Below are 20,078 nucleotides of genomic sequence, written 5' to 3'. Positions count from 1 at the left end.
GAGCTAAAAGTACGAGTATCTGCAGCCTGAGCTAATGAGCCAGTTCTGTGTCGGCGGGCTGTCACAGATGCAAATCCTTTGAGGACTGGGCATGGTGGGGCGGCACCAAGGTGGGTGGTACTGGTCAGTGGGTTAAATGGTTACAGCACAAACCATCTTTGGACTGATATCTCCAAAACCAACACTTCTAGATTGGCATGGTGTGAGGTTAATTTACTATCATTACCCAGCAAAAAAACTGAGCTTTACTAGCATCTAAAACAACATGATATATATACTGATGGGTCAGAGGTTACTGGTGATTTAAGGTGCATATAATATGCCTGTGTATAAGGGAAGATTGCATTGCATTGACTCACATCTCTAATGGCTGGCAAATAATGAAGAGCGGGGTTTCAGTTTCTAGGCCCTTAACCTTCATGAACACAAAGTTTGATCTCCAGAGGATTATAAATGGAATAATTTTCTGCAAATTGCGATGGCTGGGTTTTTTTCTCCGTAAATTTGTTTTTGTTCTATTTCAGCAGTAAAAATGTAGGTAGGCTGACGGGGGAGAGAATTTATGACCAGAAGTGATCTGGAATATGAAATTAGGAGGTTGTTTATCTAATCTCTGCCTTCACAGCCTCTCTGCTTTAATTGTCTCTCAGTCTAAATCTAACCTGAGCTAATCTGCACATACACATTTTACAATAGAGTATATCTAGTTTTTATATATTTCTGACTAAATTGTCTGACCCTGATTCCCATATCTGATCTAGCAAATTGCCCCACCCCAAACCAAGGTTTCAGAGGAGATTGGACAACAGGATAGGTTGCTTTACATTTTTTTTTAATCCTTGATTTGCAAACTCAGTAGAAAAAGTGTGTATGGAGGGGGTGATCAATTCTGGACTATACATCTGCATTCAAAAAGAGCCTCTCCATGGAAATTAGTCTGGAGAAAAAATTTCAATTAAGCAGCAAATGGCTCAGTAACCAAAGAATCCTGCCATTTCAGCACAGAGGTGCCAGCTAGTGCAATAAACTGATTTCTTCTCATTAACTATGGGCTTTGGGGAGACTACAGGGAGAAAAATGCAATACAAATCTAATAGGGTTTTTTTAGGTATAAAAAGATTATTAAAAAAACCCTTCTAGTTCCATTGGAATTTACTCTAAAAATGAGATGACGGAGCGGAGAGATTGAACATACAGGAAAACTGATAGCTAATAAAGCAGTCTTGGTTGTGTATATGTACAGAAGGAGGCTTTAATCTATTGCAAATGAATGAGTACACTAGCTTTTAATGGCTGCAGTTATTCAGATCCCTTTAAGCCACAAATGAAACAAGTTGTCTGGCCTCAGCGCACATGCAAAAATATCTTTTCTAATATGGTTGCTGCAATCATTCACATGCAAAATCTAACAATAGTTTGCCTAATCTAATAATAATACTGAGAAATAATTGAATTTAGCTAGATACTTTTATGGCTCCGATGCAAACATTAGTTCCCACAGCAGCTCTGTGAAGGAAGGGTATGTGAAAATGGACATGTTATGGCTGAGACAGGGTGGGAGAGGTGATATCTTTTATTGGACCAACTTCTGTTGGTGAAAGAGACAAGCTTTTGAGCCCTCCAGAGGTCTTCTTTAATTCTTTCACCAACAGATATTACCTGTATTTGGAAACAATATCATGGCTGGTATTTCAAAGGGAATTTAAGGGAGTTAGGCTCATTGAATTTCAATGGGATTTGGATATCTAGCTTCATTAGGCTCCTTTAAATCCCCCCACACTCTCAGGATAAGGAAACTCAAGCAGAGAGAACTTTAATGATTCGACTAAGGACAAAGAGTGAGTCACTGGCAGAGATGTGAAGAGAACCCAGAAACCTAATTCTCAGTCCCTTGCTCTAACCACTAGGAAATGGTCTTTTGAGTTTAAAACGTGTCAAAACTGACCACTTTGCATAAAATTTAAAATATACACCATGGCCTAATCGATTTGAAACGCATTTACAGATCCATGTCAGGAAACGAAATGATTTGCTTCTGCATGAGAGTGAGGCATTAGGGTGAAAGTGATGAAAGATGGACACAGCATTCTTCCGCACTGTAGCCAGTGATGGTGCATTGTGGTGAGGAGGCTCAAGAGAGAAGTCTAGATAAGATCTCAGGGCTGGGCCCAGACAGCAGAGGATAAATCGTGCTTGGCATCCAGCTGCCCGAACAGTAAAGAAAACGGTGTGACTTAGCATGTAGCTAGTTGAGTCTGGAGCAATCGGGTGGGTGGAGGCAGGTGCTGCTAAATGAGAGAGCTTCTACACAGCTGAACACGCATTCCGATAGTGGACATGAAAATGGAGAGAAAGTGTAGGTGGCAAGCTGCTGTAAATTGGGATAGCGCCATTGACTTCAGTTGAGGTGCCAGCCCTGTATTTTTAAAGCTTGCTAGACCTGGAAGGCAGGCGGGAGAGAGAAAGCCCTTTAACTGTTTGTCTGCCCTCTGGAGCTTTAGTGTGCATCCCAAAAAGTAGCTTCTGTCTCTCTGTTTGGACACGTCAGAATTGCCAGTGGCTTTTTGGGCAGGCTGTTAGGCACCTGAGGAAACCTCATCGCCCCTCTGTTTTGCTGCATGTAATATTTAGGAGGTTAAGGAGCACTTGATTGGGCTACTAAGTGTTGCCATGTAACCAGTGGGCTGGTGTGCGCTCCAGGAGATCACCATTACTAGCACGGGCTATGCCAACAGCTGCTTCATATCGGGTTGCTATGGGCAAACATTGCATTGGGGGTTCAGATAAGACAAGCCCCTGCAAGTTTGGTGGTTTCCTGAACTCTGCCTGAGCCTCTTGCGGCTAGAGATGGCTTGAGAAGAGGCTTTCTTGTGCGATATCTGGGATTTCCGCCTTCCATTTGGGCTTGGAAATGCCACCCTAAGTGACCCTTTTATGGTTTGTTTCAGAACCTCTGCTTAGACAGCACTGCGTCCTCCAGATACAAGTAAGGGAAAATCGTCCAGTTACTCTAAAGTTATTGAAGATAAAAAAAAAAAAAAGTGAACTTCAGGGCTGTTGTTGGGTTACCCAAACCAGCTCAGCTTCCCCTCGTAAACAGAACCATGGCACTGCTTCAGTTTCATCAGCACCATAACACAGAGCTTATTAATATTATTTATTTGTACTACATTAATGCCCGGAGGCCCTACCGACATTGTGCTAGGTGCTTCAGTACACCTAGTGAGACTGGCATTGTCCCCGACAGTTTACAATCCAAACAGACAAAGGATCTAAGAGAAATCATACAGAATGCAGTGTCTATAATCACAGTTCGGTCTGCAGGAAGATGGAAGCCTGCTGCGTTTTAGTACCGGCCCAGGGACAAGAGGACAAAGGAATGCTCCTTTTATTTACACGGCTGCAATCCCAGGTGAATCTGGCCCAGAGCTGCTGTTAAACAATCCTAACAACAAAAAGGGGGCACATCAAAGGGTCAGTGAACCAGCGTTATCATCTGTGAGATTAAATGCTAGTGCACAGGGAAGACGCAGGCTCTGAGCTTTACGAGTTCCAATCAGCAGAACACATCTGAAGGTGAACATTACTGGAAGATGAACTGGGCTGGCTGGGAATTCGAGGTGTCCCATTTCCTAAAATGGACTACCCAGGCTTTCTGAGGCTTCAGTTTTCGGAACCCTTTGGCATAGGCTGGCATCTGGCGGCTGTGTTACTTGATTGTTTTCTTTTGCTAACAAACAGAGGGAAGATTCTTATAACAAGGTATCTGAGTTCGGAAGCGGCTCTCTCCCAAAGTCTAGACATGTCCCCAGTCCAGCTGCTTTCTGTCCTTTTCATTTATTTGGCCACAATGACATATTTTGATGCTTGTTTGTGGTTGTGGCTGTGGCTGTCCCCCTGATTAAATCCGACATCCCAGAATCTCCAGCTATGGTGGAATGCTTGTGCAGAAAACTATCAGTTCTCTCCCCACAAAGAGGAAAAGCCTAGGAATGGGATCAGCACCCCGCTCCTCTTCCCCCATTAAATAGCAGGAAGGTAATTGTTAATTCTTAATACCCAGAGCAACAATAATAGTTGGCAGCAGCTGCACAAACTAGTGCAAAGCAAGTGTTTGTGGAGGGAAATGCACAGCGAAAGTAGTACATGTTAGACAAATGGGGCCAGGACCCTCCTCTGGTGTAAATCAGCATGGCTCCATTAACTGCACTAGAGCAACCTTTGATTTACACCAGCTAGATCTTGGCCCCAAGGTATCTGGACAATTCAGACACGTAGTACAATGTGCATCTAATATGTGCTACAGGATCATTTCCCACAGGTCAGGGCTGCGTGGGAACAATGTCTTGGATTTTGTTAAACAAGAAACAGCCATGCAGGGCGGGGGGTGTGTGTGAGTGGGAATGTGTGTGAGAGAGACACACACTTGGGGTTGCTTTTGACTGAGGCAACTCACATTCCTCTTTTCCGTTAGTCTGTGTTTATAGCAGAGAGAGGCAGAAGACCAGGTCCCCAGGACTGGCCATTTGGTGACCTGCACACAGCTTAGGGGAGGGTGTTAGGCCAGGCCTGAGAAGTAGCATAATGCAGCAGCCTAGCAGCTGAGGGACAATGGAGCAGAAGGTCCCTCCAGTCATCCCTGTGCCCCAGGGTCTCTGAGAGGGGAAGTGCTGCAGAGCTGTACCAGCTCTATCCTACTGGAGGATAGCGAGCCACTCAAGCTGACTTCGAGTCTATGTGCCTCTGGAGCAGCGCAAACCAGACACAATGGGGGCAAGGTTTTGGCTCTTAATATTTATTTGCAATAAAATCTGCACGACGAAGCAAATCTTTCCCCTCCTACTTGCATGGATGCAAGAGATCTGGGATGCGGGAAAACCAGCGTGGGCCTGCTGGTGACTGGCAGTGAGAGTTAGGCCCCTAAGGCAGTATGACACAGCGTGAGCATAAACACGGGGTCCACGCGCACAAGTGCATGAAAAAATATTTTCATCAGTGATCATCGAAATTTACGGAGAGGCAAAGTCAGAAAAATGCTGCTTCGGAACTTATTAGAGTTCGATTTGAGGAGATTTGCCCGGAGTGTTTTGACATGGGATGCTGACAGTTTGTGTTTTGCCGGTTATAAAAGCTGTAATGGTTTGAATCTCAGTGTTGACTTTCATGACATAATTGTTGCCCAATGCCGCCGGAATTGTGAACATTTAAAATGGAGACAAATAGAAAAAAAAATAAGACTTTAAAAAAACATAAACATTATCTGTCAAAATTACATAAACATAAAAATCAAATTCTGCCAAGCTTAGCTACGATGAACAGTGAAAGGCAAGTTATCCTCAGAGTCTTTATTTCTATTTAATATGAATATTCTGTGCTGTGTGTATTCCTCCTAGGGCAAATTCCTGCTTTCAGTCACACATGGTCAACCTCAGTGCTGCAATGCCTGAGTATTAACTGAGAACAGAATTTGGCCAATTATCTGTAAATGAGAAGAGGACTAGAATTCCGATATAAAACACCCAACTAAGGCTGTAACCCATTTTAAAGTGAGGAAGACAGGAGGGTTCAAAGGATGGGGAAGTCCTTAGAGAAATCAGGATGATAATACTGCTCTCATGGCACTACTCGGAAGACACCACACACTCTCCTGGTGTGAAAGCATAGCTTATAGATGGATTTCCCTGGAACTCGGCCTTAATTAATGTGTAATTTTTTTAAAAAAGTGCGATTTCAGCCCAAGCTAATTGAACGTACAACGGTGGGATGTTTAGTCCCATGGGCAATTTATTTTTCTGCTTGCTGCAATCCAGAGTTGTCCGGCTGCTAATTTTCTGAAGCCCCAGAGAACTAAGACTGAGTTTGTTTGTTACCCTCTCCGCCTTGCTGCATTGTAGCCTATTTCAGAGGTGTGTGGTGGGGAGGAGGGAATCTTTATACTTCCTGATTCTGCTTTTGACCGGGAGACTGGGAAACGGACCGAGATGCTAAACTCATTTCATGCAGGCCGGTGAATAATTATGGAAAGAACTTTCGGGCACCACAAACCTCAGTTGGATTTCGAACCATGACACAGAGATGCAAGATTTTTAGCTCACTATTAAGCCCTTGAGTCATCTACTAGCACCTCTTGCAATATTCTCTGTGCAGCGAGTTATAAACAGTTAAAAAACAAGTCTGTATTTGGTGTTGTGTTATGTGTGATAAATAACGTATGAGCCCATTAGCCAGGAGGACCTAGGCTGTGTTTCCCAGTGGGTGTCTGAACCCTAGAGCAGACATACCCAATTAACTGAGCTACTCGCTCCCAGTCCCATGACTAGGTCTGCCATGCGTGTGTGTCCTTCACGTTACAGTACAGGAGCCTGATCCATAGACAGCAGCTCTCCCCAGTGTGCCAGTCCCGAGCTGAACGAGTGAGTGCCGAGCTAAGCATCTAGCTTTAGGTTTCTCTCATGTAGCTTTCACAACAGAAGCAACAAGTCCATTTCAGGGGATTTCACTGTGCACCCAGTCTGCGCTTTTGCCGCTGACGGCAATGCCAGGCTGGCTCCCCTTTGATTGGCTCACAAGCCACGACAGCTACGCTGGGCCGCAGCACTGTCCTGTAGTTAATGTGGAACCGAACAGGAATTACACTGTAGGTCTGAGCTAAATGATACACTGTCACTGGAAGTTTAGTGTGCCAGACTCCTGTCACATACTGTGCCATACATGTTTGCCCGAAGCCCCTTCCACATCCAGAACCTGGAGAGCAGTCGTTTAAATGTGGTAGGTTGAATTTATTTCCCTGCTGGCCAAATAGGGTTTCAAATCACTCAGGCAAGTGAGATGTTCTATCGTGGCAGATTAATCAGGTATATTTTTCTTGGCTAGCATCTCTGGGCTGGACAAGGAAGCCACCAGTGCCTTTTGGAGTGTCAGCCTGGGGATGGTTCCTCAAGATCAGCCTGAGTTTGTCTGAGTAGTCCAAACACATACACACGAAGCATCAGTGAAACAGTTTAGACAGACCTCCCCATCTCATCTTCACACAGTCTCCTTTAACTGTCAGCTATTTTCTTTCTTTCCATCATTGCTGATTATCATCATACTTGTGGCTTAAAAGCTTCCTCCTGTCTAATCAGCCTGTTCTACCGACCAGATTTATATACAAATGTCACAACAACAGAGCGATGTATCTAAGACTTTACACTCTATGTATTGCTCTGTTCTGGGGCGGAGTGGGGAGAAGTCCACTTGGATTTCCCCATTTCCTCGATGTTATTCCCCCTCCAGCACTCTTAAAAGCCCCATGTCACAGTGACCTTCCCTGGGACCCTAGGGAGGCTGGCCAAGGAAGCCACCAATGCTTTTAGGAGCATCAGCCAGTGGATAGTTACTCAAGATTGGCTTGAATTTGTCTCCAAAGTCCCGGGGGACCAAACTCTGACTTCCAGATGGCAGCTCACGGTGTCCCGAACATACTGCTGGCCGGGGCAAACACAGCGAGCGCTGATGTCATGAGGGCCCCGCGGAGGGATTCAAGGCAGGGGAGCCAGCAGTTTCTGAAGGAGGAGGCTTCTGTTTGCACGCTGCTGTCTTGATGGAGAAAAGAAGCACAGGAAATGGCAGGGTGGCTTCCTGAGTGTGCAGACTGGTTTTTTATTTACTCAGATGTGTGAGGGCCCTTCAAGGGTCACTAGGCTCATTCTTGGACCACTGTAAGACAAGAAACACTGACCCCTGTTAAGTGACAGGGCTATTAACCTTTATAGCCCAGAGCTGGGTCAGGAAATAAACACAGGCTCGTACCAGCACTCCTGGGTGTCACACCCTTATTAAACTGGACCCTTACAGGAGGTGTAAATATAAACAGAGCATTGGCATCCATTAGTGACAGAAATACACCCTAGGGACCTGATATTAGCTATAGAGATTAGGACTACGAGTGGCCAACTGCCACTAAAGTGGCACCTGGACTCGAACAACAGGAATGGGCTGCATAAAAGAGGCTGGATTCAGCCTCGCCGCGGGCCCTTCCGTCAGCCACCATATTGTGCTCCCTGCCTGCCTGCCCCTTCCACGGAAAGAGGGCATTAGATTATTTCTAGACCAGGCGAGTTTGCCACCTCGGCCCCGGCATGGCACTTTTCAGGGACCTCGGCTTCTGATTAGGAAGTTGAATCCAGCAGGCTGGCACCCCCTTCACCTCAAGATAAAGAACAGTCAGCGAAGAGCTGCTAACAATCTCCCTGGAGCCCTTCTGAGCGGGTTTGCACGGCCAGTTCCCTTCCCTTTCACCACTGCTTGCCTTCTGCCTGCTTCCCCCTTGTCTTTCTCGCTGGTCCCATCCTTTCTGCTGCCAATCTCAGACCTGACCCCTCCTTGAAATATGTGGTCTCCTCTCCCACTTCTTCCTTCCCAGCTGCTCCCCATCCCTTATCCCCCTCCCCTTGCCCTCCGGCAGTCTGGTCACATTTCCTCCCATCCCTACTGTCTCAACCCTCTCTCCCCAGTTAATTTCTCATCTTCTTCCCTCATGTCTGCTGTGACTGCACTCCTCCTCCTCAGGAGCCAGAAAGAGGGAGGCCTAGAGTCTGAAAGAGGAAGAGGGATCCTAATTGTTGCGTCAGGTCATCCCTGATTTTTGCAGCACGTCAGCACTAGGTCCTGTGGCAAACGGTCAGACAGACAGTGGCCTGGAACGCTTGGAAAAACCCTCCACAAGCAGAGGTTTTTATTAGATTAAATACTGAAATGAAGAGCACACTCAGTATTTATATGTAATTCAATGAAAAAGAGCCACACTCGTTTTCTGAATGTTTGTCTCTGCAAATTGCATTGCAGGAATTGAGGACTCTGATGCTGAATTCTTGGGCAGGTGTGCCTCAGAATACACAGAGCTCTGAGTATCTCTCTCTCGCTTCATGCACAGTGTCATATAATGCTTCACCGGTGATTGTAGCCCATGCAATGCAGTTAACAGGTGGTGGTTACAATATATTCTGCCGGTAGCAGCTGTGGAGGTGATGGGGTAAGGGAATGGACTTGCAAAGCCAAGTTTCAAGGAGCATCTGAATTTAGTATTTTCATTAAAGAGCTGGGTAAGAATCACAGGCATTGGTCTTGAGATAGGATGGGAAGACAATCAGGTACAGAAAGGCAAGGAGGATGTTGCTGGCATGAGGACTGCAAAAGAGAACACATTAGATGCTGCCAGGGGTTCTGCATGCATCTCTTAGTCATGCAAAAAAATTTCACCTGTGAAATAATTTCATCTTTGTCCTAAGATGCTGTGCAGTATTGCTATGAGCTGTATAAGCAGTTTCTGTGTTTCACCCCAGAAGTGGCTGCATTGCAATAGTGGCAGAGTTTTAAAATCACGTTAGGATTCTTTAAGATGCAAGGGGATATATAAATGTAAATTATTACTACATACTTGCATGGGTGTATAACAAGGATGGAGAAAGTTTTCCACTTGGCACCAGTAAATTAACTCTCCAGGGAATGTTAATATCCACTGGGAAACCAAAGACCCTCTAGAAAAGGTAGAGAAAATCATTTTCAGGCTGCAGCATGCAGGTGTCTACGTCCTTCAATAGCATATCCCTGCAGCCACATCTCTTACTTCTTCCTGCAAAGGGCCTCATCCAGACCTGTAAAGTATCCCAATAAAACTAACTGAAAACCAAGCAGAGCCACCAGTGGCTGGAACAATCTCTACAGAGCAACTTGAGAGCGGGTCCAGGTGGCCAGAGCAGCAGAAAAAGCAACCATGGAGCAAAAAAGAAATCCCTGGGCTATATACAACTTCAAAACAAAAGGCACAAGGAAAGGGGATGACAGATTGTATGGGACAGGTCCTCTGTTGCTATCACAATCTTCACTCTCGTGATTAATGACATTGTCCAAGCTGCTTTATATTTACCATTTTAATTCAGTGTTGCCTGTTATAGTTTTTCTCTCACTAATGAACACGCATTGTCACAGTGCAGAAACAATGCAACCTTCTGGGGGAGAAAGGGGTCCCAGACACACCATAATAAACCAGGAGCTACCTCTCTGTTCCTAATGATGTGTATTACAGAGATATATCTTTTTAACTGTTGCCCTTGAATTGATATTGGTATTATTTTCACTTTAATTTGGGTTTTTCTCCCTATTTGAGACTCACTTAAATTATGGTTGTGAAGCTACAAACTCTCATTACAGCCTGTCTGATGACATTCAGACTTCTCCATGGTAAGTTTGTCAGGACAGGGATAAAGGTCTTTGTGTCTTGTGCAGCACCGGAAACACTCTTGTTGACTTTCAATAGGATTTGCAATTCTAATTTGCATCTCTTAAAAATCCCTCTCTTAAAAAAATAATGAAGAATAATAATTCAGAACTTCATACAATATTGTTTTTAATTGGCCGTGAATTAGGAAACAAATCCAATAAATCCATGTGTGTGTATACACACACACAGAGATTTAAAAAATGTTTATGATCACTTCTTCATATAGCAAAGCCTTTAAAATCAATGGGACTATTCACATGCTTAAAGTTAGGTATGTGCTTAAACATCTTGCTCAGACAGGGCTACGGTGAATACATTTCAGCATGTACATAAGCCTTTGCAAGGCCAGGGCCTCAGACTCTAGGTAAGTATTGTTTCATCGTTTATATGTGCTTTCTGGGCTTGGAATCTGTGAACCTATTTATCTCACAACTAGGACATTTGGGGCCTTTCCTTTGACTTTGGATCCAGCCCTTCATTTCTAACAGCTCTCAAATACTCATCTGAACATAAGGACATAAGAATGGCCATCCTGGGTCAGACCAAAGGTCCATCTAGTCCAGTATCCTGTCTTCCGACAGTGGCCAGTGCCAGGTGCCCCAGAGGGAATTAACAGAACAGGGAATCAAGTGATCCATCCCGTGTCGCTTATTCCCAGCTTCTGGCAAACAGAGGCTAGGGACACCATTCCTGCTCATCCTGGCTAATAGCCATCGATGGACCTATCCTCCATGAATTTACCTAGTTATTTTTTGAACCCTGTTATAGTCTTGGCCTTCACAACATCTTCTGGCAAGGAGTTCCACAGGTTGACTGTGCCTTGTGTGAAGAAATACTTCCTTTTATTTGTTTTAAACCTGCTGCCTATTAATTTCATTTGGTGACCCCTAGTTCTTATGTTATGAGAAGGAGTAAACAACACTTCCTTATCTACTTTCTCTACACCAGTCATGATTTTATAGACCTCTATCATATCCCCCCTTAGTTGTCTCTTTTCCAAGCTGAAAAGTCCCAGTTTTATTAATCTCTCCTCATACGGAAGCCGTTCCATACCCCTAATCATTTTTGTTGCCCTTTTCTGAACCTTTTCCAATTCCAATATATCTTTTTTGAGATGGGGCAACCACATCTGCACACAGTATTCAAGATGTGAGCATACCATGGATTTATAGAGAGGCAACATGATATTTTCTGTCCTATTATCTATCCCTTTCTTAATTATTCCCAGTATTCTGTTTGCCTTTTTGACTGCCGCTGCACATTGAGTGAATATTTTCAGAGAACTACCCACAATGACTCCAAGCCCTCAACATTATAGATGTATGGCTGGGATTATGCTTTCCAATGTGCATTACTTTGCATTTATCAACATTAAATTTCCTCTGCCATTTTGTTGCTATCCTGCCTGTGTTCCTACAGTTCTAGAATCACTTGCATTTACAACAGAACAGCATATGTAGAGAGTTCACTACAGATGCTTTTTAAAAATAAAACCACTTTCAGTTTAGGAATAGTTAACATTTCTTAAGACTGGGTAACACTACTACAGTTTCTGTTTGTAATGAATCATAGATTAAATAGAGTTCCTTTTCATTAATAGAAATCTAACATCCACCACAAAGAGCCTTTTATTCTGTGAAATTACACCACAAATATTGTGAAAGGCACCCCAATACCAGACAAAGTCCATTGCTTATCTGTGAAATTACGCAGTCACTACTGTAACATTGGAACTCCACTTGAAAATTATATTGTATTGAGGTAAAATGAATTTACTGAGAAATAAATTGAATTCTATCAAAAAATAATCCTAACCATTTAGGGCCCTTTGGGCTCATGGAGAGCCCAGGTGAATTAAAGCAGGGTTGGAAAGCTAGATGAGAGAGAATACCTTGCTCTGAAAAGGGGAACTGAAGGTAAATGTTTCCTCTGCAGTTTCTGACTCCTGGTGTAATTAACCAGTTTATTCATGATCTCTAACAAAATGTAACTTTGTAAATGAATGGTGAGGCTTTGTGACACAACTGTGAGAGCTCTCCACCCTGCTTCCCTATGCACTCTCCAACTTAGATCTGTGCAGTTTCCTGACAAAATCATGTTTTCATTCCTGCCAGCACTGCAGGGCCAATGCTGCTGTGGAAGAACAAGCTGTGTTCGACTCAGCTGCACACTTTGACAGTGCAATTGCCGGCTAATTTCTGATCCCAGAATCTTAATGGCAGGGGGCAATGGATGGAGCAAAAAGCATGGGAATGGCTTTGATTTTTGGATGGCAGGCAGAGCTTGTGAGGATGATGGCTGTGGCTCGGGGTGGGGGAAGGCCTTGTGTCGATTCCTAAACTGAATCGATCTGATCTAGGAGTCACTGAAAGGGAGACTATGGGTTTGCTTTACTGGAGTAAATCAAAAGGAATTGCAGTGAGCTTGGCAGAGTTGCCCTAGTATAGAAGTGGTGGCATTGACTGGAGAATTGAGTCGTGTGTATAGCCACCAGAAGATGTCATTTACAGTCCTTTCAAGTGCTTCAAAGTAGACTTTATATGGCAGGAAAGGAACCTCATAGCGGGAATTTGACATGTGTTCCCCACTCCTCCTGCCTCTGCCGCAGTCATAAGTGTCTCCCATGGGTACCTCTTTGTCTTTTATACATCTCGCACACTTTTTTTTCTATGTGTTAGGCCTGATCTTGTGAGGAACCGAGCACCCTGTCAGAGCTGCGGGATGCAGTCAGCTGCCTTTCTCTCTTTATTGTCCCCAAGGTGGTTCTACTTTCCCCACCACGATGGCGTCTGAAGAGTTGTGGGTGCTCGGCACTTTGCAGGGGTTTGCTCCGTACCGTCTCACTCAAGACCACAGCCAGAAAAACAAAAGAGCAAGGGTGGCTGGGAGGCGATGGAGGGAATTTTCTAGCTATGCTGTGCTTCACTGTTGAAATGGGCCAATGTTTTAGGCGTCCAGACTGCCATTGATTTTTGCTCCAGTCCTGCTCGGTATTTTCGGATCTGCATTGTTAATGAGGACAAGGACCGTGGGCCATTGTCTAGGGAGAAAAAATGTCTTTGATTTTGGTGTATCTCGGGTTGCTGCTGCCAGCTTGAGTCTGAAGGCAACGTGTGCAGTGATTGATTGCACTGTAAGCACCACTGTTCCACACATGTCATTCTTCGTCTTGGCAACCCCTAGGTTATTCTTCCCCCCTGCCCGCAATGAGGCACTGATAAATACAGCAGAGCCCACTGTAGGCTGTCCGATGAGGCATTTTATTTATGGGCTTTCCTTTTTCTAGCGGGCAACAAGCCAGAGAGGAATTGGAGGGGGGAGGAGGAAAAAAGGTGCAAGAATATGGGAGGGTTTCTTGTTTTGTTGCTTTTGCTTTTAAATCAAAATTCCATGTTGGTAAATTAAGGTTTCTCAGGCTTTTCGCAATTGGAATTGGCTGTGATCGAGATGTATTTATACGACGCCGGCTATGCCTACGGACCAGCCAGATGTGGTGCAGTAAATCGGCAGCTTACCGTGGCGCAATATATGGAATGAATAATTGTCTGCATCATGGGCTGTGCTCCATACGTATAGCTGAAGAGTGCGTCTATTTAGATCTGCCTCTATTCTCTGCAGGATATTTCTGTGTGTGCTTTGGAAAACAGGCTGCTTCTCAGAATCGGTGTGTCAGTCCATTGAAGCATCAGGAGCATTTCAGAATGTGTGTATGTGTAATCTGTAGCAGCGGGAGCAGAACATCAGCTTGTGTAAATCAGCATAGCTCCACTGAAGTCAACAGAGCTAGGCCAATTTGCACCAGCCGAGGAGCTGGTCCATGAGCTCTAAGAATTTAATACTGGTGTAAATCTCTGTCGTGAAAATGACCTTTCTCCCCTGGCGGTATATAGACACCAGTGTATTTTTTAAGGTGTCAATTGTTAGGGGAAATGCACCCCTGAGCTCAGCAATGCAACATTTTACTGTGTAAGGTTTGATTAAATGGATGCTTTTCTTTCTCTCTCTTTGAAGACAGGTATAGCAGGCACGGGAGGCTAGCTCATAGACAATATGGTGACGGGATCTCTGCAAACATGATAGATAGCGATTTCTGTCGCATATAGCAGGACGCAGCTGGCCATTTCTCTCTAGTAGAATCGCCTCTTCCGATGCCCCTAGCTTTTTGCTAAACCACCATGGAATGATGGTATTAGCAGCTTTTTATAAAACTAATTTCCCCAAATCACTTGAGGTGGGTCATTACAGTCACAGCTGGTGAGTGAAGTCATTGTGGGGAGGGGAGAGTGGCTTAGAAAAATAATATATATATATATATAAAGAAAAGCCATGCATGATTAGATATGGGGAGAACACATGTAACCTTAATATCTAAGGGGAAGAATAGAAATGATTATGCCTACACCCACAGCCAAAGGCTCTCAGTCAGTGGAGAGGATGTAAGTCAAACTGTCTAAGGTAACAATAGGTTTCAGAGTAGCAGCCGTGTTAGTCTGTATTCGCAAAAAGAAAAGGAGGACTTGTGGCACCTTAGAGACTAACACATTTATTTGAGTATAACCTTTCGTGAGCTACAGCTCACTTCATCGAATGTATCTGATGAAGTGAGCTGTAGCTCACGAAAGCTTATGCTCAAATAAATTTGTTAGTCTTTAAGGTGCCACAAGTCCTCCTTTTCTCTTTAAGGTAACAATAGCAAATTAAAAGGGTTACTACTGCAAAGAATGAAAAAAAGTGATTTAATGTGCCTTCCTGCAGTCTATGAGAGCTGATGCAAACAAAACAGAGAAAAATCAAAGCTCCTTAGTGACCTAGCTATCCTTTTAATATCAGTCACATGGGGTTTTTAAAGTAAGTTGAAAAATTTCCATGAATGAATAACTGAGATCTGGTGTATGAACTTGCTCTGACATGGTCTGATACGGCTACAGGGTGATTTTTGTAAGTATTTAAATAACAGTTATATTAATTAGAAGGTTTGGTATTATGCTCTCAAGTGATTATTAACAATGGAGTTTGCAGAGCCTTGTTAACCTGCACTCCGGGTAGAAATGAGATCAGACTTCTCAGCTGGTTTTACATCTCAGATTAATGACCATCAGTCAGAGTTAGGATGATAAAGTAATTTCAGTCCAGTCATTGACTAACATCGAGTTCAGATGCTGAGAACATTCATTTTATTTGACCAAATTCACCCTGTGAGAGTCTGGCAATATGAATTTCATGAGGCAACCCAGGAGTATGGGAACGGCAGCATGCTGCTTCTTACAAGTGCTTCCATTCTGGAGTTGAATAGCTTTGTGGCTCAAGTAACAAACCCCTTAGTCTCCAGGATGGTTGTTCAAATCCCATATGCTTTTAAAAATGAATTGGAGGGCTGTTCTCCTCTTACCTCTCAGTTGCAATGTTAACTCAAATGCAAGGCCTTCTCCGATACAGACCCCTTTTCTCCCGGGGCGTGGAATTGGGAACATCCTGGACACTGACTCAGATGTTGACCTTGAAGAAGGTCTTGTTTTCAGCTAATCCCTGGGACCACAAAAGATTTTACCTGCTCATCATATGTAAGGGTCAGATTCTGCCATCTGGACTCTCAGTGAGTGTTGCCTTATTCTGCAGGTAGCCCCGTTGAAGCATCTGAACTTAGTGATGCACCAATACAGTTGAACGGCTTGCAAAATGAGGAGAATAAGGGTGGCAAAAACCGGCTGTTAGTAACTAAACAGTGGACTGTGACCATACTTTAGAAACAAGGCTCTTTTTGGTGGGGACGGGCAGGGGGTGGTAGCTTTTCTGCAGCATTCTTTTCAAGTGGCACAGTTACATTTTCCCTCTCCCCCATTTAGACTCTTAAGAAAACATGGTTTCTGTTTGGACACCTATCGATCCTTTGGATTTTGTCTGCTTTATAATGGGGTTTCCTTTGGATTTCACTGCTAATCAAGGAGATAACCAGTAACCCACACAGTTGCCATCCTAGGAAGTGATGCCGGTGATTAGCAGAGAGGCATCAGGATGCAGCCTGTTACATATTATAAAGCATTCTGTGTATTTTTAAAATGACCTTTTCTTTCCCCCCATCAAAATGAATATTACAAATCTAATTCAAAAAATCTCTATCAGACAACAAGCAAAAGTGCCTAACGCTTCTAGCAGGGGTGAGTCCAAATCGGTCTGTTCTAGTGGAATGATTTGTAAAGGTTTCTTTGGAGAAGCTGTCCCCCTCATCACACTTTTAAGCTCTGAAAATGTAACCCTTTTAATGGTCTTTAATGGAGCTATTGTAGGTCCTAGACTGAGTAAGTTAAAGAGCCTCTTTAGAACCAGTTATTTTAAGGTTTTACTAAATATTCTTCTTCGGTGATAAAACAAATAATCTCAGAACACAGACACAACAGGTCTTGATGCAAAATTTTCAGTATGTTGTTTTCTTTAGTGTGTGGAAATTGCTCCTTAACTTAAAGAAACAGCAGCTCGTCTGTTCAGGCTATGACTCGAGAAGCCTTGTTTCGTGCCCTGCTCACAGATTTCACTGCAATGCTATCCAGCACTGCAGAGGTGTGGTGGAAGTTTGGATGTATACCCCCCTCCGCTGTATTTTCATGAAACAGAAGTGAGTGTCTCAAAGTGCATATTGCTGTTAAAGTCCATAGAGCTAGAGCTGGAAGACAAATTTGGGTGCCTTGGTCTCTGCGAGGTTAAAGGGGATTTCATATTCAATATGGCAACTTCTCATTGTGTACAAATACATTATTTAAAAACATTTTGGATACTTTGAGATGAGTAGGAGATGCAGGTAGGAAAATATTGGATAAAGCAGTCCAACAGGGTTTTCACACGAGCAGTAATTTTCAGCATTCAGATTACTCAGAACCGTAATCTAATATCATTCCTGCTAGCCCAAAGCACTCTCTGTTCAGGCAGGGCCTGAATCTGATTTTGTATACACTGGTATAATTCTGTTGACTTCACTGGAATTACTCCTGATTTACAGCAGTATAAGTGGGATAAGACTTGGGCCCATGTTATTTTAGTGGATCATTTCAAAGCAATGTCCATCTCAGTAAAAATATATTCCAGGTTACCCTTATTTTCTACCCCATCCCAATGTAGACTAGGTGCATGAACACTCTCTGTTGACATCTAGAGTGATCTTTCTGCATCACTAGGTTTAGTGCAGTGGTACAATAGGCAGGAAATACAGGCAAGACCATTACGGGTCAAAGATAGCCTCTAAATTTGGAAATATAGCCTCTAAATTTGGGTTTTGCACGATGTAATTTGCAGGATGTGTGCATGCAATTTAGACAGTTTGACTCCTAGACACATGATTTTAATATGTCTGCATAAAGGTAGGCACAGATTAGAGGGTGTATCTGAAAACGTGGCCCTATCCATTATCAACTCAAGAAATATTATTGCCCCTTACGGAGGCCAGTTTAGAGAAATGTTAGAAAACAAACCCAACAATTTGTCTGATACAAACACCACTCCGTTCCGTCTTCCCTCGAGACTCTGGAATTGTCTGAGTCACAGTAACGTGACTGCAGTCTGCGAAGGCAGGTAGAAACATAAAACACCTTCTTCCATTAAAAAAAACCTCCAGATCAAGCTGCTTATGGCAAATCTTACTAAAACACCCCAACTATAACGGAAACAAATATTATATTGGCAATAGCTTAATGTTTGCAATCAGACACCAGATGTTCTTTTCCCCCACAGGATTTTTTTGGTAAGGCTGGCAGAGGCCTTATGGCTAAACAGCAGATCTAATTTTATTTTCTGTATCTGCTGTGTTCATTCCGCCCCCCCCCATCTGTCTTTATTGTTTTTTTCTTTATTATTATTTTGCAATTGACATGATGACACATTACAGATCCTCTTTCCACAATATTTTTGACAGAGTGACGATAAAGGTGGGCACACCATATAATTCAATGTCATGCATTCTTTTGGTTTGGATTTTTGGATTACCCAATTGGTTTTTGTTGGCTTACACTATGCATGACTTCTGCATGGGTAGTTGGCATATTAACTTTGTAAATGGTGGTTAATGGAAGTTATCTTATTACATCTATTAATCTTAAATTATCTTATTACAGATGAAACAGCAACACTATTCCTGCCTTGAAGGGCTGGGGGATTTTAGCCTGTAATAAATAAAGTGTGTGTGTGTGTGTGGGAAAGATATGCAGAACCTACTCTGTACAGGAATTGTTGATTTGCTTCTTATTTGGAAAATAATTGCAGGCGACAGTTTAGTTTCAATTCAAATAACTTCTGTTGTTAAGGATAATTGTCAGGCATATTTTAAAATATTTTATATTACACCTAATACTAAAGTACCCTTTTTGTATGAGTGACACAGGTACAATTATGTATGTAATACCCAGCATTATATATTAATATATATTAACATAGGAGCCTGGTTTTCAGAGGTACTGCATACCCAGAAGTTCAGTTGTAGTCAACAGGATCTGCAGATGTTCAGTGCCTCTGAATATAAATCCCACCCCCCCACCCAAACACACACCCTGTGTGATACATATCAAACATAGAGTGTGCAGAATTTGTTTTAGAACAAGATAGGTGAGAGGTAAAATGGGTATACACAAATATGTCTCTTCTGAACCTCAGTCAGATTAGGAGAAACTGTCATTGTCTGTGATATTAGGACCACATCAAACTTTGGTTTAGGTGTTTTCTTCTGTTCTTGCCATCTAGGGTTCTTCTCCTTCTTCTCCTTCTCTTTCTTCTTCTTCTTCTTCTTCTTCCAGAAAAGGGTAGCTAGCATTCCAGAAAGTTTAGGGCAAAATGGGAAGAGGTGTTTATATTTAAGTAATCTTGTCTTTCATCTTTCTGTTCAATGTTGCCTACTGCTGGCAAAATGAAGGATTTAATTTGCATACAAATGTTACCTATTTGCCCACCTCCACCATGCTTTGCAGTGCCCCCCCCATGGGAGTTGAAGAGAGACATTTTAAAGTACCGAAGGTTGGGTTGTTTTTGAGTCCCTGAGAAGTTGTTTCCAAAGTCCTTCTTCCTTGATCTACGTTCTAAATACCCCATTATGAAGCACTCTGAGCTTATGCTGGAAAATTGCTGTCCATTTTCTGCATAGTATTAGCAGGTGAACTGTGGTTTCTTATCAGGGGTTCCTTATCTTTAATTCTGATTGTGGAGGAATTGGAAAAGGTTTCAAGTTTTATGTTTGGGAAGACCTTGGCATTCGTAGGGAAAAGCCAGTTAGCAAAATCTGGTAGATAATAATTGTTCCACTACTATTGTGAAAAAAACCATAATTAACAATGACCCTGGCAATATACATTATGCCTGTAGAGAATACTATTCACTGTCCCTTATTAAAATACAAGACTGGGCATTAGTATGTTTAAAACACACAGAGGTTACCACAGGAGAGCCATGCAATTTCAATGACGTGTAAGATTGATGAGCCCTGCAGGTCATAAAAGAAGAATGATTTTCCAAATGCATGTAGGTGACATCTATCATTACCATCAGAGCCGATTGCATTATTCATTCAGATACAGCAGTGCTGTTATGTGCCAATATTGCTCTTGACGTGTTTAATAAAAGCATTCATAGGAGAGGTGAAACAGAGTCCCTTCAGGGAGTTAGAGTGCCCATTTTCTCCTATCTTATTCTTTAAACAAGATATAGCTTCAAAATAGAGCTGATCAAAATCAAGATTTAAAGGGCATCGTATGGCAAAATGATCTCATTAATCGCTTGTGTGTCCCCCCCCTAATTTTAGGATTTTTTTTAAAAAAAGTGGTCTGTAGAAAGTTTAGGAAAAGAA

At 42.9% G+C, this 20,078-nt stretch overlaps 1 protein-coding gene across 1 annotated transcript in view; it reads right to left on the bottom strand.

Annotated features, from left to right (window-relative positions):
* The window catches only part of GLRA1 (glycine receptor alpha 1), a 64,359-nt gene that overhangs the window by 42,843 nt on the left and 1,438 nt on the right, over positions 1–20,078 (bottom strand). The window lies entirely within an intron of this gene.

This window comes from Lepidochelys olivacea, assembly GCF_965140295.1.
Source record: "Lepidochelys olivacea isolate rLepOli2 genome assembly, chromosome: 8".
Classification (NCBI taxonomy): Eukaryota; Metazoa; Chordata; order Testudines; family Cheloniidae; genus Lepidochelys; species Lepidochelys olivacea.
This window is presented reverse-complemented; position numbering and strand designations above follow the sequence as displayed.